At 42.8% G+C, this 17,880-nt stretch overlaps 1 protein-coding gene and 1 pseudogene across 1 annotated transcript in view; one reads left to right on the top strand and one right to left on the bottom strand.

Moving 5' to 3' along the window:
• Window positions 1-17,880, top strand: part of SAXO1 (stabilizer of axonemal microtubules 1) — a 103,004-nt gene that overhangs the window by 36,194 nt on the left and 48,930 nt on the right. The window lies entirely within an intron of this gene.
• Window positions 11,319-11,477, bottom strand: LOC123392004 (annotated as a pseudogene).

Below are 17,880 nucleotides of genomic sequence, written 5' to 3'. Positions count from 1 at the left end.
ATTCACTAGGCCTAGAGTGGGATTTGCTTCCCAGAAGTGATTGGGATGCAGTCAGATTTGGGAATCACTAAGTAGGAGCAGTGCTTCTGGAAGGATGTGGAAGCCCCATCCCTTTGTGCTCCCTCCTACTAGCCTGGAGAACACCCTGCCTTAGCGGTAGGAGAGCAGGTCTTGGAATTAGAAGTTCCAGGCCAGTTAGTAGACTCAGAGGGCCATGATTGAACAGGTAACTTCACTCTCAGAAGAATGCAACTGAGCTGGGCTAGCAGGGAGTTCCCTAAATGAGTTAATTATTCCATGATGAGATTTTGGCTGATGTCAGCATATCCTGGGAGAGACATGTTGACCACTAGAATGAGGGGTTTAATGTGGAATCATCCCATGTACCGAAGGAGAAGATATTTATGTATCTGTATTAGGTTGATTATATTTTTAGACAAATCACTGAAGGAAAATAACCACAAAATCCTGAAGAGTATGTGTGTGTGTGTGTGTGTGTGTGTGTGTGTGTGTGTGTGTATTGGGGAGAGGGTAGAAGGGAGAAGTTTGCTTTATTTTTTTTGCTTATTTAAATTAGCATAAGGCATACTATAGTTAATATCTATATTTCTAAAAAAACCCAAAAACCTCAGTTCTTTTTTGGATGGTCTAGTGGAATAGCAACCTTGATGTATTTAATAAAACTAAGTGTTGTATAATGAGCTTTTCTTTTGAGGCCTTTAAGAGTGTTCAAATATGTCTCATTAGCTTACTCAAGCCAAATGGGGAAGGTCAAAAAGATGTTGGCAGCCAGAGACTCCAGGCGCTGAGATTAGCCCCAGATCACGTCCAAGGGTTATGGGCAACTGCTAACTGATCCCAGTCCTCAAAAAACCAAACCAAACCAAACCAAACAAACCAAAACAAAACCAAAAAACCTCCAGGATTCTGAAGAGTTGTGAGAGATTTTTGGAGCTGCCTGCCCTTTAAGAGTTGACAGAACAGAGCCCAGTCCTGTTGAGCCCAGGCATTTTCCATTCACTTGGTCTCTCTAAGGATGGCAGAACCTTCAAAACAGAGAACATACTTCCCTGCTGGAAGCCACATCTTTCAGTGGTGACACCCAAAGGCCACCCCTGTGGTCCTTTGCTTGTTTTGGAGAGATGCGGCCTGACTGCTGCTGTTGTTACAGCGCTGGGTGGTCTGCCAGTAAGCACGTAGTATAAATAACAACTAATAAATAATTTTACAGCAGAGGTCCTAAATCTTTCCAGATAGTACACTGGTGCATGGCTGTCAAATGTCAGACAGATCCTAAGAAAACAGTAACTTTAACCTATCCATTTTTTACGGATGTGGCACGCTGTTGTCATAAAATGTGCCTTAGTTTTAATGGCATAAGGGCAGAAATGCGCACGTAAAAACACATGGACACAAACAACCCACACAGGCACAGCCACCCTTGCTGTCTACATGATGATTTCTGTTTGTGGAAATTGCCAATTTTTATACAACACCGAGTTGTTTTTCGAGTTTGGGTGGGGTACGTTATTTGAGACTTGTGACTTTGAACAGACTTGATTTTTTTGGAGTAAGATCCCTGTGATATTTGCAGGCTGGACCACACTCTTGGAATTGTGTTAGTAACCCAGAGATGAGAAGATGAATTGATTTTACTCCTTTTAGAGTTTCCTACATCTTGAGAGCCAGCTACCTGGGTCCTGTGCTGTCTAGAACGTTTGGGGTTGGATTACGATAATCTTCTCAGCTTTATTTCCTTATCCATAGAAAGATGTGACCCATCATAACTATCTCCTAGTTAGTTGGTTAGGTTGGTCTCATCCCTCCCTGTGAAATTTCCCTGGCTTTGGCTTCTTATATTGGAGGTAGTAATACCTGTGAATGGGATTATTTTAAGGATGGAGTGTGGTGGATTCCCTGAGAGCGCCCAGCATAGGTTTTCAGTAGGTGTTGTTTCTCTTCACCTTCTGTATTTCTGTCTTACACCCTGTTCCCTTGAAATTCTGCCCACAGCGAAGCCCATGGTCCCATGAAGGCCTCCCATATCGGGAGGAAAGTCACGCTGCCCTCTGTATTTTCATAGCGACTGTGAAATCTCTTTCCTGTAGTCGTCTGGTGTGATGTCTTTCCCTGTGGTGATGACAGGAACCTGTCTGTGTGCCGCCTCACCCCCCACTCTGGTCAAACCACTGGGCAGAAGGCGGAGGACAGAGGTTGAGGCCGACGGGGCCCAGTGTTTCCTGTGGGACATTAGCAAATGCCGCACCTCCAGCAGGTGTGGTCACAGAAAGGCTCTCCACAGATGTGTGGGCGGTTCTTAAAATAAACCTGTAGAATGGTACCTGCTCCCAAGGTGCTTGTCTCCCTCCTCCTCTTGCTTCTAGATGCCTGTGTCTCTGTCTAGCCCTCTCACTTGGAGTCCCTGCTCTGTCACCGGAGCAGGCTTGGCCTCCCTGGGAGGTCAGCTTTATAGAGTATTGGTTAATTGGAACCAGCCTGTCTACTTAATAGCTATGTGTTAGGGGTGGAATCATGCCCCCAAAAGACATGGGAATCCTAACCCAGTACCTCAGAATGGGACCTTATTTGGAGGTATGGTCTTTATAGAGGTAATCAAGGTTGCATGAGGTCATTAGAGCGGACCTTAATCTCACATGACTGGTGCCCTTATTGGAAGAGACGGACATACAGGTGAGAGACTGTGTGGAGGCAGAGAGAGAGAGAGAGAGAAAGAGCGAGCGAGCAGTGTTTACAGGCCCTGGGATATTGGAGACTTCCCAAAGCTAGGAAAGAGGCCTGGAACAGATGCTGCCTCGTATCCCCTTGGAAGGAACGGTCCCTGCTGAGGCCTTGATTTTGAACTTCTAGCCTCTAAAACCTCAGACAATACATTATTTCCAGTGTGTGCTACTTTGTTAGGACAGTCCCAGGAAACTAGTACATTGGGTGAAGCAGGCAAGTCTATTAATCTTTTCAGCTATATTTCCTTATCTATGGGATAATGTGACCCATCATAACTATCTCCTAGGGTTCATCCAAGGTTTAAATACTGCCTGGCATTTTGGGAAGACTTATTAATGGCATCCCTTTCTGCTGGTTCCATAGGCTCCTGCCCCTATGTCAGCCCTGGACCACTTTTTTTTTTTTTTTTTAAAGATTTTATTTATTTGATGGAGAGAGATCACAAGTCAGCAGAGAGGCTGGCAGAGAGAGAGGAGGAAGCAGGCTCCCCGCCGAGCAGAGAGCCCGATGCGGGACTCGATCCCAGGACCCTGAGATCATGACCTGAGCCGAAGGCAGCGGCTTAACCCACTGAGCCACCCAGGCGCCCAGTCCTGGACCACTTTTAAATTTAGCAGTCCCTTGTGTTTCTCTGGAAGACATTCATCTGGGTTCTGGCTTCTGTGAGCATGAGATCTAGAAGCCTTAGCCTAAAGCGAATCCTCTTTTCTGGCAAGTATCCAGGTCAGTTAGGGCTTTTCATTTCTTGATGAAGCACTCAGCCAGTCAAGTAACCTGCAAAGCCATCCTGTCCTATTAGTATGTGTTAATAGGCTGAGGGCTCATGCCTTTCAGGTAACTTCTTACCCGAGAGCCTTTGTTAAGTATGATAACCTTGTACCTATTGATACCTTAAATAAACAGGTACACTTCACCAGTTGAAGTGTAGTTGACATCGATATTAGTTTCAGGTGTACAGCATGGTGATTTGACACTTACATACGTTACAGACCACTCACCATGATAAGTGAGGTACCGTCTTGTCACCTTGTAAAGCTATTACCATACTATGAACGTATTCCTGATACTGTAATTTACATTCCCTTGAGTTAGTACTGGAAGTTCATACCTCTTAATTTCCTTCACCCATTTTACCCATGCTCCCAGCCCTTTCCCCTCTGGTAACCACCAGTTTGTTCTCTTTATTTCTGAGCCTGTTGTTTAGATTTGTTTTTCAGATTCCCCATGTAAGTGAAATCATATGGTATTTGTCCTCCCTTGTCTAACTTATTTCATGTAACACAGTTATATTTAGGTCAGTCCATGTTGTTGCCCATGGTGAGAGTTCATTATTTTTTATGGCTACGTAATATTCCATTGTATATTTATACCTCATCCATTTTCCATTTATACCACTATCCATTTATCTGTCAATGGACACTTACATTGCTTCCATCTCTTGACCTTATAAATGATACTGAAACAAACAGAGGGGTGTGTATATTTTTTCAAATTAGTGTTCTTGTTTCCTTTGGGTAAGTACCCAGAATTAGAATTTCTAGGTCATACAGTGTTTCTATTTTTAGTTTTTTGAAAAACCCACCATCCAGGACACAGGGTTTTCCTTTTTTTGACATCCTTGTCACACTTGTTATTTCTTGTCTTTTTTATTTTAGCCATTCTGTTGGGTGTGAGGTGATGGCTCATTGTGGTTTTGATGTACCTTTCCATGAAGATGACTGATGCTGACCATCTTTTCATATGACTGTTGGCCATCTGCATGTCTTTGGAAAAACGGCCATTCAGGTCTTCTGCCTATATTTTAATGGAATTTGTGTGCATGTGTGTGTGTGTGTGTGTGTGTGTGTGTATTAGCTGTATGAGATTTTTAAAGATATATTTTGGATATTAACTCCTTATGGGAGATACCATTTACAAATATCTTCTCCGAATCAGTAGGTTGCCTTTCATTTTGGGGGTTTCCTTTGCTGTGCGAAAACATTTTAGTTTGATATAGTCCTGATGGTTTGTTTTTGCTTTTGTTGTCCTTGTGCAAGGAGATTGATTAAAGAATTATTGCGGACTGATGTTTAAGAGTTACTGCCTGTATGGATGCCTGAGTGGGTCAGTTGAGTTTGAGCGTCTGCCCTTAATTCTGGCTCAGGTCATGATCTCAGGGTTGTGAGATTGAGACCCTTGTCAAGCTCCATGCTCAGCGGGAAGCCTGCTTGAGATTCTCTCTTTCCTCTGCTTGTACTCCCTCCCTCCTGCTTGTGCTCTCTCTCAAAAATAAATAAATAAATCTTTTAAATAAGACTTTCTAATTTTATTTATTTATTTACTTAAAAGATTTATTTATTTATTTATTTGACATACAGATTACAAGTAGGCAGAGAGGCAGGCAGAGAGAGAGAGAGAGAGCAGGGAAGCAGGCTCCCTGCTGAGCAGAGCCCGATTCGGGGCTCGATCCCAGGACCCTGGGATCATGTCCTGAGCTGAACGCAGAGGCTTTAACCCACTGAGCCACCCAGGTGCCCAAGATTTTCTAATTTTAAATAAGATTTTCTTAATACTACCAATGTTTCCTTCAGGATTTTTTATGGGTTTAGGTCTTTAATTTGGATCTTTAACCCATTTTGGATTTATTGTGTAAGAAAGTGGTCCAGTTTCATTCTTTTGTATGTAGTTCTCCACTTTTTCCAGAACTATTTGTTGAGGAGACTCTTTTCCCCATTGTGTATTCTTGTTGTCTCTTTTGTCATTGATCAGTTAACTGCATAGTCGTGGATTTATTTTTGCATTCTTGATTCTCTCTTTCCTTGATCTGTGTGTCTGTTTTTGTGCCAGTACCGACTGTTGCAATTATTATAACTTTGTAGTGTGTTTTGAAATCAGCTTTGTTCTTCTTAAGATTGCTTTGGCTATTTGGGGTCTTTTATGGTTCCCTATGAATTGTAGGGTTGTTTATTCTAGTTCTGTGAAAAATGCTATTGGTATTTTGATGGGGGGTAACATTGTGTCCCTAGATTGCTTTGGGTAGTACAGACATTTTAATAGTATTAATTTGTCCCATCTATAATCAGAGAATATCTTTATATTTATTGGTGTCCTCTCTTACAGTTTTTTTTTTAATTTAAAGATTTTTATTTATATATTTGACAGACAGAGATCACAAGTAGGCAGAGAGGCAGGCAGAGAGAGAGGAGGAAGCAGGCTCCCCGCAGAGCAGAGAGCCCGATGTGGGGCTCCATCCCAGGACCCTGGGATCATGACCTGAGCCGAAGGCAGAGGCCTTAACCCACTGAGCCACCCAGGTGCCCCTGTCTTACAGTTTTCAGAATACACACACCTTGATTAACTTTCACCTCCTTGATTAAATTTATTCCTAGGTATTTTATTCTTTTTGATGCAGTTGTAAATGGGATTATTGTTTAAATTGCTTTCTGCTAGTTTACTAGTGGTTATTAACTTTTTGTTTTAAATTCCTGTTATTGAAGGCTACAGGAGGTAGGTCCTGGGTTATTGGGGGGTTGTTAGAAGAAAAATTAAGGTATTTGATCTGTGAATTCTTCTTTGCATGTGGGAGGGGGTGTTTGGGATCAGCTGTGGGCCTCTGTCTGACATTGCACCTGTGTGGCCTTGGGCCAGTTCCTTCATCTTTCTGAGCCATTGGCTATCCCCTCTATATAGCGAAGATGATGATACATCCCCAAGTGGCTTTTTAAGATTTAAATGAGATAATTTAGGTAAAGAAATGCCTTGTCTATGTGTTATATACTAAAAAAAAAAATTTTTTTTCTTTCTTCCCATTTTTCCATTCCCCACGTTGGCAGTCCATGGTTTATGGATTGGCTGCTTTAAGCATGATATTAGAGGTTACTTTAGGACAGGTAAGAGCTTATTGTGCCCCTTAAATTAAACTCTGTCGAAAGCTGCATGCCACCCGCATGCTGAGAAACTGAGGGACATAGTTCGTTCATGACTTTTTTTCAACGTGATCCAAAGTGAATTTGATATTCTACTCGAGGTACTTTTGGTGACAGTGTAGCTTCTGACTTGTTTAGCACTTTCAGACTTTTTTTTTTTTTTTAAATAAACATTTGAAGAATGAGATAGGTGTGTGTCTGCATGTATGATCGCTAAAAAAGTAAATTTTCCTATAGCTCTTGTTCTTTAATTGTGAGTTGGTCATCTCTAGAAGTTAAATGTATATTTTTGAAGGTCTTGAAGATAAATCTTTATTAATAACAATGGCTATTTGAGCACTTTAGGTTCTGATAACATCAATAACCTAAAAATCTCTACGCTTTTTATAAACATCAGTGAGAACTGTATTAATACATAAAACAGGACTTCAGTTTGGGCTAAATTGAATTAGTCTGTTGGTATCAGATGAGGAGTTGGTGTTCTAGTTTCACTTGAAAAGAGCAGGATAGCAAAGGAAAGAGGCATGAAATGTTCTGTTTCTGCATCATTTTACTTGTTTTGTTAATTTTCTTGTCTCAAAGCCACTCTCAGATGATTCCATTAGAAGGAGGGTGGTGGGATATTTGCTGTTTTCCGTGAAAGTAAGGATAGTTGTTGGGAGAGATGATTCAGGCCTTTTTATAATCAATAAAACTTCATTCTATAACTTCTTGTGCACTGAAAGTCCAACGATCTTCTCCCTTTTAAAAATAAAAAATTTTGGAATTCATGGGGAAAGGGTTCAGAATACCACAGGTTTTTATACCTTCCTTTAATAATTATTTTCATAAACCACGTTCAGTTCAGATCCTAGTCTGAGGAGCTATTATGATCTGGAAAGCAGCATAAAGTGAATCATCATAAAGCAAATCCTATTTTCCCATAGGAGTCTAGTTTTAATTAGCGGTTTTATTCCTGACAAAGTGCTCACCATCATATAAATCATAAATATGGCTGTGGATATGTTATAAAAGTAAAGACACAGCAGTATACATCATGTAATAATTTAAATAATATCGTACTCCTAGTTATATACAATGAGCGTGCATATAGTGTATACATTATTAGGCAAAGCCCAAGTGCTTTATAAAATATACATTCAGCATATAAAAATGCATAGCTGTGCCATGGTTTAATGTAAATGGAAGAACTTAATAAAGTATAGATTGCTGTACAGATGTAAGCTGAAATTTTATTAGTCTTGTGCATATAGCCTAACATAATACACGTGCAATAAGACATTCCTAAATGTCTAGTTAGGAATATTTTTGCTGTCCGTAGAATTTGGAAGGACATTTGGGGGTCTGGGTGACTCATGAGGGTAGGATGTGTAGGTAAGTTTGAACGGATGCTTTTCTTTTGTTAAGCTTTCTTTGTGCTTCTCTGCTTTGTTTCAAAATATTTTTACATGAGTTTTGTAGCCTCATAGCCACGTTTTAAGAGAAGATGCCATCATTCACATTTTGAAGAAGAAGACACTGATGAGCACAGAAGATAAATGACACTTTCAGAGTCACTTTGTCACTAGGAATTTGCAACATGAGACTAAAACCCATTACTTCTGTCTGCGCATTCTGTGTTCCACCAAATACACTTGAGGACCTGACCGTGGTCTCTGTAGTAAGCAGATGCTATCACAGTTTCAGGGCTTTTAGAGCACATTACCTAGAGCAAATTTAAATTTGAGGTCATTTTCAAGGGGAACTGTTGGAGTGTCTTCATGGAGGGGAGGGAGAAGCAGGCTCCCTGCTGAGCAGGGAGCCCAAAAAGGGGCTTGATTCCAGGACCCAGGATCACGACCTGAGCTGAAGGCAGACTCTTAACCAACTGAGCTACTCAGGCATCCCTGAGGAAGACAGTCTTGAATGTTTGTTCTTTCTTTACCTCCACCGCACCCCTGGCATTACTGAATGCAGGCAGTCATAGTAGGCTGGCCAGGGGGGCAACCTGAGGAGAGTGTGTGGAATGGGACAGTGGGTAACTTGGCTTTGCCTTAGTGTATCTATCAAGTAATTCTAGTTGGTGCTATGGTGGCAAACCCTGAAAGCTCCATAGTCGTGATGAAGGTTTATCAGTCATACCAAAATTTTGGTGCTGCTGCCATCTTGCAACTTTGCCATCCTGGGGTTCATTCCCCCCCCGCCCCGGGTGTGAGAAGGAGGGGGAGATAACATGGGGCCAGCCCTAAGTTGAGGGGTGTGGTGTGTGGTCTCATGGTCCCATTTCTTCTCTCTGCTGAGGTTGTTGGCTTATATAGTGATGGAATCATGACACTGTCTTCAGTAACATCCTGGTTAGTCACCTGGCGATTATCGTGGTGATTTGCTTACTGAATAAACACTAGGGAGTCTGATTCGAAGTAGCAGTTCATCCCAAAGAATCACTTGAGTTGTGTTACATGCAGTAATCATAAGTTCTGCATCACAGCCACTGTTAGCCTGTATGATTCCTTTGTGCAAATTAGAAACAGGCATCCCTTCTCCAATGTGTTTTACTTCCATCTGTCAGAAAACTGTCATGCTGAGCTTATTAGAACAACACCTACTGTCTCCTGAGAAATTGTCAAAATACACAAATTGACAATGTCTCTGAAATGAACAGTACCCCCTTAGATGTGTCAGCCTGTCATCCTTGTGCAGTACACAACATGCACAACCATATGTGGCAACTTTGTTCCCCTCACTTACTATTATTGAATCTTACTGAAACTGCAGATACTACCAGGTGAAAATTTTTCCAATCTTTATAAACATGGTTGAGAATTCTTTTTTGGAGAATATTATGCCAATTCTGTTAAGCCACAGGAGAAAAGAAGTGTCACTTTTCATAAGGTCAAGTCTCTATGCCATTTTTCTGAGGCAGATATCATCCATCGTTAGTCTGATTTATTTTAAAATTGTATCTATCATCCTTTCATTGCTTCTCTGTTCTTTGACTATTTGTTACCTTTGAAAGTTTGGAGTCACCCTGGCATAATAGTTCTTACTTAAAGGTCTTTCATTCAAATAGAAACTTGATGGATTATTTTCAGAGTGATAAGTTCCTGCCCAGAGGCTAAAAATTGTCATTATTAGGCAAATAGATTTTTTGTTTGCCAGCATTTCAAATAGACCAAACCAACAGGCAATAATATTATTTGTTATATGAACAAATGAATGGGTACATTGTGAGGACATTTTGTCTTAACCGTAAATCGATTGCCTTAAAAAACCCCTAAAACCTGTTTTATGACTGCACATTATCACAGAAGGACCCAAACTTAGAAAAGCCTGTTACTATTTCTTTGGGTTAAGGATCCTTGCTAAAAATGAAGGTGCAATCATGTGTGAAGAAAGGATAGTATGTTTAAAAAAAAAAATTCCAAGACCGGTCTAATTACACTTTGATTACTCTCTCTTGGGAGTAATTCTTATTCCTTGGTAGGAAACCACGAGCAAGTCTGACCATTTGGTTTTGTGAAAATAAACTGAGTTTAATTTATCGACATGTTACACATACCTGGCAAATTCTCATTCTTTTACGCTGACATGTGTCTTGCCCGATGGAGTCACTGTAATGCAGTCTATGTGTTTTTAAAGAAATTGTGTTTGGCTAAGGAATGTATCAAAATTGTTAAACCATGTTGCACCTTGTTCTCATTAGTCTTTGGAATGTAGCTGCCGGAACTGAAAGGGCAGGGGAGACAGAGACAGAGTGGGGTGCTGCTGCTCACAGGAGGCCCTCTGGGCTGCATTTTGAGCTGCAAAGTCTCAGCCTTTCCCCGGGCAGCTTTTCACCCAAGCCCTCTGTAGCTCTGTTAGCCGACAAACCAACAGACAAAATGAATCACACCTCTATACCAGTCCAGCTATAATCACGCCAGTGTATGTAAATTTCCAACATCCAGGTCTCCATTGGAAATACTCCCTTTGGCTAAAGGGAGGCTTGCCTTGGTTCATTAACAGCAGTGAACACTGAACAGAGTGTAGATGTTCCAAGTCTGGACAGTAAGACCTGAAAACCTCTCAGTCCCTGTTCTCCACTCCTGACACCCCAGCCTGCTTTAAGATCCTGTGAATCTTGATGGAACTGGTACAATACTTAGTAACAGGCACTCCCCGCCTCCCAGCCCCTGCTTTCTCCAGTCTACTCTTCACATTGTGGCCAGAGTGATCTCCTAAAAATGCATGGTCTTCTCTTCCTTGCTGGAAGCTCATCTGGGGTTCTGGTTACAAGCAGCATCAGATGAAAACTCCTTTGTGTGTTGTGGTCTTTCCAGGATTAGCCTCTGCCACCCATTCTAGCCTACTCTGCAGCCCTTCTCACCTGTCGTTCCTCTGTTCCAGGAATACAGGACTACTATAGTTTTGGAAGTATACTGTGAGCCCTCATACCTCTGTACCTTTATTCTTGTTTTAATTTTTTCCTTGGATGTCTTCTCTGCTCCTGGTCCATCTGGTTAGCTTTTCTTAGCTTGCATACTACCTCCTTTTGAAGCCCTCCTTGATTTCCACCTGATTTAGATGCTTAGCCTTCTGTGATCCTCCTGAGCTTTTATATAAATACAGCCATCAGAGCATTTACCAAGGAGCATAAGTACTTATTGGTCTTGACTGAATTCTGTAAGCCTTGAGGTTGAGGATCATAGCTTTTAATTTGTATCTCCATAAATTACCATGGAGTTGGCATATAGAAGTTCAATGAATGAATTAAGGAAAGATCGCCAAGGTACCGCTTAGTGAGTCTTCAATTAGCAATAATCGCGCCTCGGATAAACCTCATTGGCTACGATACTGCCACTGTGCAAAGCTCTTAGTGAGTCTTCAAAGGCAGTTTTGTTTTCATTATTTTTTGTTTCTGTTGTTGTTGGTAGTGTTTTTTTTTTCTTGTTTGTTTTTTTAAAGGCAGGCCCTGGGTGGCTCAGTGGGTTAAGCCTCTGTCTTCGGCTCATGTCATGATCTCGAGGTCCTGGGATCGAGCCCCACATCGGGCTCTCTGCTCAGCAGGGAGCCTGCTTCTCTCTCCCTCTCTGCCTGACTCTCTGCCTATGTGTGGTCTCTGTCTGTCAAAAAAAAAAAAAAAAAAAAGAAGAAAAAGAAAGAAAAAGGCAGATCTTTCTAGATCCAGCAGAATGACATGACTTTGGTGAAAAAATTATCTCAGTGAAAAATCAGCCTTGTCCACCTCTGTGCCTATTGGTTTCTCTTCTATGTTGATGTTATATACTCTTAACCTTTAAAATAAAGCTGCCAGTTATTTTACCAGCAAAATGGGTTTATTTGGAAACAGCAGAGAAATGCAATTCAGGACACATGGACTACCGTAAAACCATAGGCGAGTCCAGAGAAAAGGAGAGGAAGGCTTGCTTATCTACTTATTATTTGAGAGAGAACCCACATGAGTGGAGGGAGAGGGAGAGAGAGAATCTCAAGAAGACAACATGCTCAGCTTGGAGCCCTGGTACAGGACTCAATCTCCCCATGACTTGAGGCAAAATCAGGAGTCTGCCACTTAACCAACTGAACCATGCCCAGACCAGAGGATGGCTCCTTTGTAGAGGAAAGAGGGACATTGGGAAGCCTGTTATAAATAAAAAGTTCATTGGAATAACCTGAGAATTTGAAGTGTAGTGGCTTTTCATTGGATGAGTTGTGTTAGTCTCTCATTGGCTGGGCTGTTGCCAGGCAAGAAGAAAATCTGCTGGGGAAGTAAAGATTAGGCATCTCTTTGTTGGGAATGCAAGGTACCTCTCTTCCTGTTGGTCTGCAAAGATCTCTAAGGTGTTGTATGGCACCAGAGCTTCCCCTTCTGACTTCTCAACTCTGTTATTTTAATTAAGTAAGTAATTAAGTAGGTAAGTAAGTGAACTCTCCACCCTACACGGGGCTTAAACTCAAGGCTCAGAGACCAAGACCCACATGCTCTACCAGCTGAGCCAGCTAGGTGCCCCTTAACTCCCCCCCTTTTTTTCTTCAACTCTGTTATAAGTGAGGTTTCCTCAAGTTCATTTTCTTAGTCTTGGCATATTATGTTACAAGGTTTGCATTTTCTCCAAATTTGGGAGCAGGTTGTAGCTTTATTTTGCTTGGACCTCTTAATTTTGTAGCTTGTGTTCACTTTGGGTTGAGCTGGGTGGATGGGGCTCTGTATCCCCACCCTGCAGGCTGCCCTGGGGAGTTGAGAATCTTGAGTCCTCGGAATGCAGCCCTACCTGCCTCAGTGATGGTTACAGGGTGTGAAGTGAGAGGGGTCTGCCCTGCATATTGGCCCCCTTGGTGGGTTCTCATAGCCCCCTGGATCAGGAATAGGGTTTCCTCCTTCCCTGGTGAGGACAGTCTAGCTCACTCAGTCTTCAGGAGCCAAAGGCCCCTCAACTTTGAGTGTGGCAAAATGTAGAGGAGAAGACTGGAGAGTTGGGCAAGGCTGAATGAGAGTTCCAGATTCTAGCACTTAAGAGCTGGGGCCAGCTGCTGAGTTCCTCTTTCTAAAAAAGACTTATAAAATAGGGCTTACGCTCTTCACTGTGAAGTTGCCAGGAGGACTAGCTGTGATGGCATTTTGGTAGAACTCCTACTACATCCCAGGGGCTCAAGAGTGAGGACACACACTTGTGAATATCAGTTCTGACAATACATTTGAGAAATGTTGGGGGCAAAAAAGGGAGAGTGGATTTTGTTTTTGTTTCATGCCTTAGTGAAATAGCTAAAATGACTGGCCTCACACAGACTCAGAGAGGGTTCCAGACTCTGTGTGAGGAGCTTGAGTCTGGTGCTTTCTTTCTTTCTTTCTTTTTTTTTTTTTTAAAGATTTTATTTATTTGTCAGAGAGAGAGAGAGAGAGAGGAAAGAGAGAGAGCACAGGCAGACAGAATGGCAGGCAGAGGCAGAAGAAGCAGGCTCCCTGCTGAGCAAGGAGCCAGATGCAGGACTCGATCCCAGGTCTCTGGGATCATGACCTGAGCCGAAGGCAGCTGCTTAACCAACTGAGCCACCCAGGCGTCCCTGGTGCTTTCTTCAGAGGGTCTAGTCTGGGGGCCCGTTGGGAAAGGGAGGGTGAAGGACACCTGAGTTCCAGTCCTGGCTTTGCCAGCAGCTCTCTGTATGACCTTAGATATGTTTCTTGCCTTGTATGTGCCTCAGTTTCCAGACTTGATCGGAAATTGGTGTGGACTAGCCTTGCTTACCTGCTAAAGGGGTTGTAGAAATACAATCATAATGAGCTGGGAACGTGTTGTTAGGAAAACAGTCCAGGGTATTTGATGGCTGCAAATGGGGGCTGGTGTCTTCTTTGCTCCTTCCCTTTTTTCCATTAACGAGCTATTTAATTATCACAGTCACAAAGAACTCGTGAGGAGTCACAAAGAAAGCATGGAGGACAAGCTTTTCTGCTAAAGTGATTTCTGGTAGATGCCATCATATCCATTTCCCGAGGTTCTTAGGAAAGACTTTGAAGTTGGTTTTACACTTGACACCTGCTCTGCTGTCAGGTGTTGGGCTAGTGGCTGGTCAGATTTGAATTTCATGAGTCTATAAGTCTATTTATTCCTTAGCTCTTAGATAATGCTCTACTGGGATCACTGCATTTTAAAGGTGAAAATCTCTCAACTATGTTAAAAATGCAGGTGGAAAAGACTGGAAGGTAATATACCAAAATGTTAACTGGTGGATGGGTCATAGAGTCCTGACTGATCCCCCCCACCCCTTTACACTTCTATACTTTCCAACTTTTCAATAATGGGTTTGGCTTTTGGCATAAAAACTATACATATACCTCCTCCCACAAATCAAATATAGTGTTGTTAATGTTAGAAAAATATGGATTTTAAAAGGGAGTGACTTGCCAGTAAGCTGAGGAGCACTCGTGTATTTGGAAAATCTTACAAGGCAAGTTTGGGCCAGCCGGGGTGGAAGCTTTCTTTGAGCCCAAGCACAGTGCCCCCTTCCCACCCTCCTGCTGTGGCTCAGGCTGGGGAGCTGGGACCAGACTGGCCTTCAGGCCAGGCCTTCCTTGCAAGCATGGGTGTTTAGTGAGCCACACACACCAGTTTCGGTGGGTCTGGAGGATTAATGAGCTGCTAAAACTCGACTTCTTCATCTCCTAAAGCTTCCTTTCAGACTACAGATTCCAAACATGACCTACCACAAACCGTATGTCGCGTCCCCCTGTACTCACAATCATTGGCGTGCTCACACACACACACTCCCGAGCAAAGCCTCAGTTCCTCCTGTTGATTCCAACAATTTAAGCCAAAAGGTGCCAGAACACAGCTGTATGAGGGAGCTCGGCAACCTCAGAGCATGAATAGGACTCTAGGAAAACCCAGGGTGTGTGCCACCCTGAAAATTCAACTTGATGATGATTCCAATTTGTTAATCCTGAAGTGTAAACACGAGCTGGTCAGAATCCATCCACTCAAAGAAACGGACATCCTTTCCTTTCTCAAATTCTGATGCCCCACCTTGGCTGGTGAGGGATTTGCTTGCTTTTATTCCTCTGATCTGGTGTGTCACTGAGTCTTGGTGAAATGGCTCTAGAGTGAACCCCTGATGGTCTCCATACCTGGTGTGGGCCTTCAGCATTTCATAACCAGAAAACTGTGATCGCTCTTCCTACCTCTAGACTCTTTCTTCTCCAGTCTGCACACTATTGCCAGATTAATCTTCATGGAAAATGGAGTGGATCAGGTTATTCTCTCAATCCAAAATCCTTCTTGGAGCTCCCCTTTGCCTTCACTGAACTGAGCAGATAGGTCAGCTCTTCCTTGCACAATCCCCAGGCCAAGTGCTTCAGCCTGCGGAGCAGTGGACCGTCCCATCAAGCGCGCTGTGCCTCTTCCTCCCTGAGCCTTTGCTCGGCTTCTTCTGTTTGCTGTAGACACTCCTCTTCACTTTTGCCCACTCACCCCTGACATATTCAAGCCTGCCCATTCTCCACCCAGATGCTGTCTTCCTGTGAAGTCAGAATTGATCGCATACCTTCCTGTCCTCCCCTGCTTCATGAAAATAAGCATATTCATGTTTTCTTTCTCCTAGGCCCGTGGGTGTGCTGGGAAGTTTTCCTCATCTTGTTTTCGTAATTGATTGAACAGTTTGTGTATTAATCTCTCTGTTGATTGGCATATTCATGGGGGAGGGGTGTGGAACTACCTCTTTTGGATCTCTCCATACTGTCTAGCTGAGTGCCTTGCATCTGTATTTGTTGAAGGTGATTGAAGATTAGACATTCAAAAAACGGGTTTTCATGAGGCATCCAGAGTAGACTTAAGAAATACACTAATTTCCCCAACTTCATTTGTGGTGGATAAGAAGCAAAAATTCTGTGCCATCCCATTTTAGTAGAGTGCTGTGAACTGATGCTTAAGATGTCTTAAGAAGTCTTTCCTATTTTCCAACTTGAGGAGACTTCTAAAAATGAGTAATTTTTGTTCCATGAGAATGTGGAAGCGTGGAGAAAGAGGGACATGTAAGGATCAATATTGTCAGCCCAAAACAAGGTTAGAGCTCAGCTCTTGAGCAAATTATCTAACTTGTAATAGGACCTCAGGCTCCCCATCTTCAAAATATTGATCACATCTGCCCAAGCTATTTGTGCAGACTGTAGGATGATGGGTAGAAGCGTCTAGAACAGTGCCTGGGCACCCAGACGTGCCCAGAATGGAATAATGATTATTTTTATAGCCACTGCACATGATTCTGTTGGAAAGGAGAGCATTGTAAGTGCAGCTGCAGACAGAAAATCAGTCTGTGTCTTTCAAAAGCTCACCCTGCCCAATTGCCTTTATTACAATGTGAGGTTGTCTCTACAGTGGAGGGTTATTTGCCAGCTGACCCTGAAAATGGAGCTTGTGCTCAGGCAGGAAGGGCCAGCCAGGTGTGCTCTGCCAGGCAGCACATTTCTGTCCTCAGCTGGCTGGCTCTGCGAGCCAGGACAAGCAGATGTCTGGTTTTCTGGGACGAGAGGGCAGGATGGGGTCCCATTTGCTCTTTCCTCATGTGTGGTGTGAAATGCAACAATGGGAAAGGCTGTGCTGTGGGAAAACCATGCAAATGGAGGTCTCTTGTATGTTTCTTGCTGAAGAACAGGGCTTCAAAAACTTCATCACTCTCATTGCATCCCTAGGGGAGGAAGTCACCGAGGAAGGAAGCAGAGAGAATTGAGGCCACTTTGGTAGCAGATAGTTGAGTACCCAGCATGCGCTAGACCTAGCTTTTTGGTGCCAGAGACAAGAATGCTAGTGGTGTACAGAATATAAAGATGAATCTGCTTACTCTTATAAGTCCTGGATGGGACATATTCTCAAGTCTCTTGAGAATACGGTAAAAGTTTTAGATTTTCTCCAAGGTAAATTTGTATACGCACACACCATATTCCATAGAATTCCTGGGAGCTCAAGAATCCCCTAAAGTTAAGAGCACTTTTTAAAGTGATTATAATTGAGTAGAAAATGTTAACCTGGACACTGGATGCAGAAACACCTGCTTCAAGTTTGCGTTCCATCCCTTACCAGCCACGTAGCTCCTGAAATGAATGAATGACCTTAGCTCGTTTACCTTCACGAAGCCTCAGACACCTCACACAGATGGGGAGGTGGGAAGAACAGCAGGGGCATCTCCTGGGGCTGTAGAGAAGATGAAGTAAGTTCATAAGCAGAAAAGCTATTAGCACGCTGCCTGGCAAGTGGTAAATGATAAATAAATGATAACATAATTTTATTAGCCTGCTCTTGGGGAGTCAGGAATATAGCAGGGGATTAATTCCTATGAGCAGCTGGGAAAGGAAGTAGGAACCAGAGTTTCCAGTTGAGGTCTTGTAGATCAGAGAATTGTCAAAAAACAACATGGTGGGGTTCTTCATCTGTCCAGACAATAAATTTATGGTGTCTGTCTCATGCCTGTTTGTTTTCAAGATTTTATTTATTTGTCAGAGAGTGCAGGAGCAGGAGGAGTGTCAGACAGAGCGAGAAGCAGGCTCCCTGTTGAGCAAGGAGCCGGATCCCAGGACCCTAGGATCATGACATGAGCAGAGGGCAGATGCTTAACCGACTGAGCCACCCAGGCATTCCCATCTCATGCCTGTTTTTAAAAGAAGGCAACCACAGTGCCATTCTGTAGGGGTGCTTCATTTATTCTGTTGGAGGAAATACGCCTCGCTTAGTGCTAAATACTAATGAGAGTCGTAATTCATCAGCAATAGTAAAAACTTCTTTCTTTAATA

The sequence above is a fragment of the Mustela putorius genome, unplaced genomic scaffold, assembly GCF_011764305.1.
Source record: "Mustela putorius furo isolate JIRA1106 unplaced genomic scaffold, ASM1176430v1.1 tig00000421_pilon_pilon_pilon, whole genome shotgun sequence".
NCBI lineage: Eukaryota > Metazoa > Chordata > Mammalia > Carnivora > Mustelidae > Mustela > Mustela putorius.
This window is presented reverse-complemented; position numbering and strand designations above follow the sequence as displayed.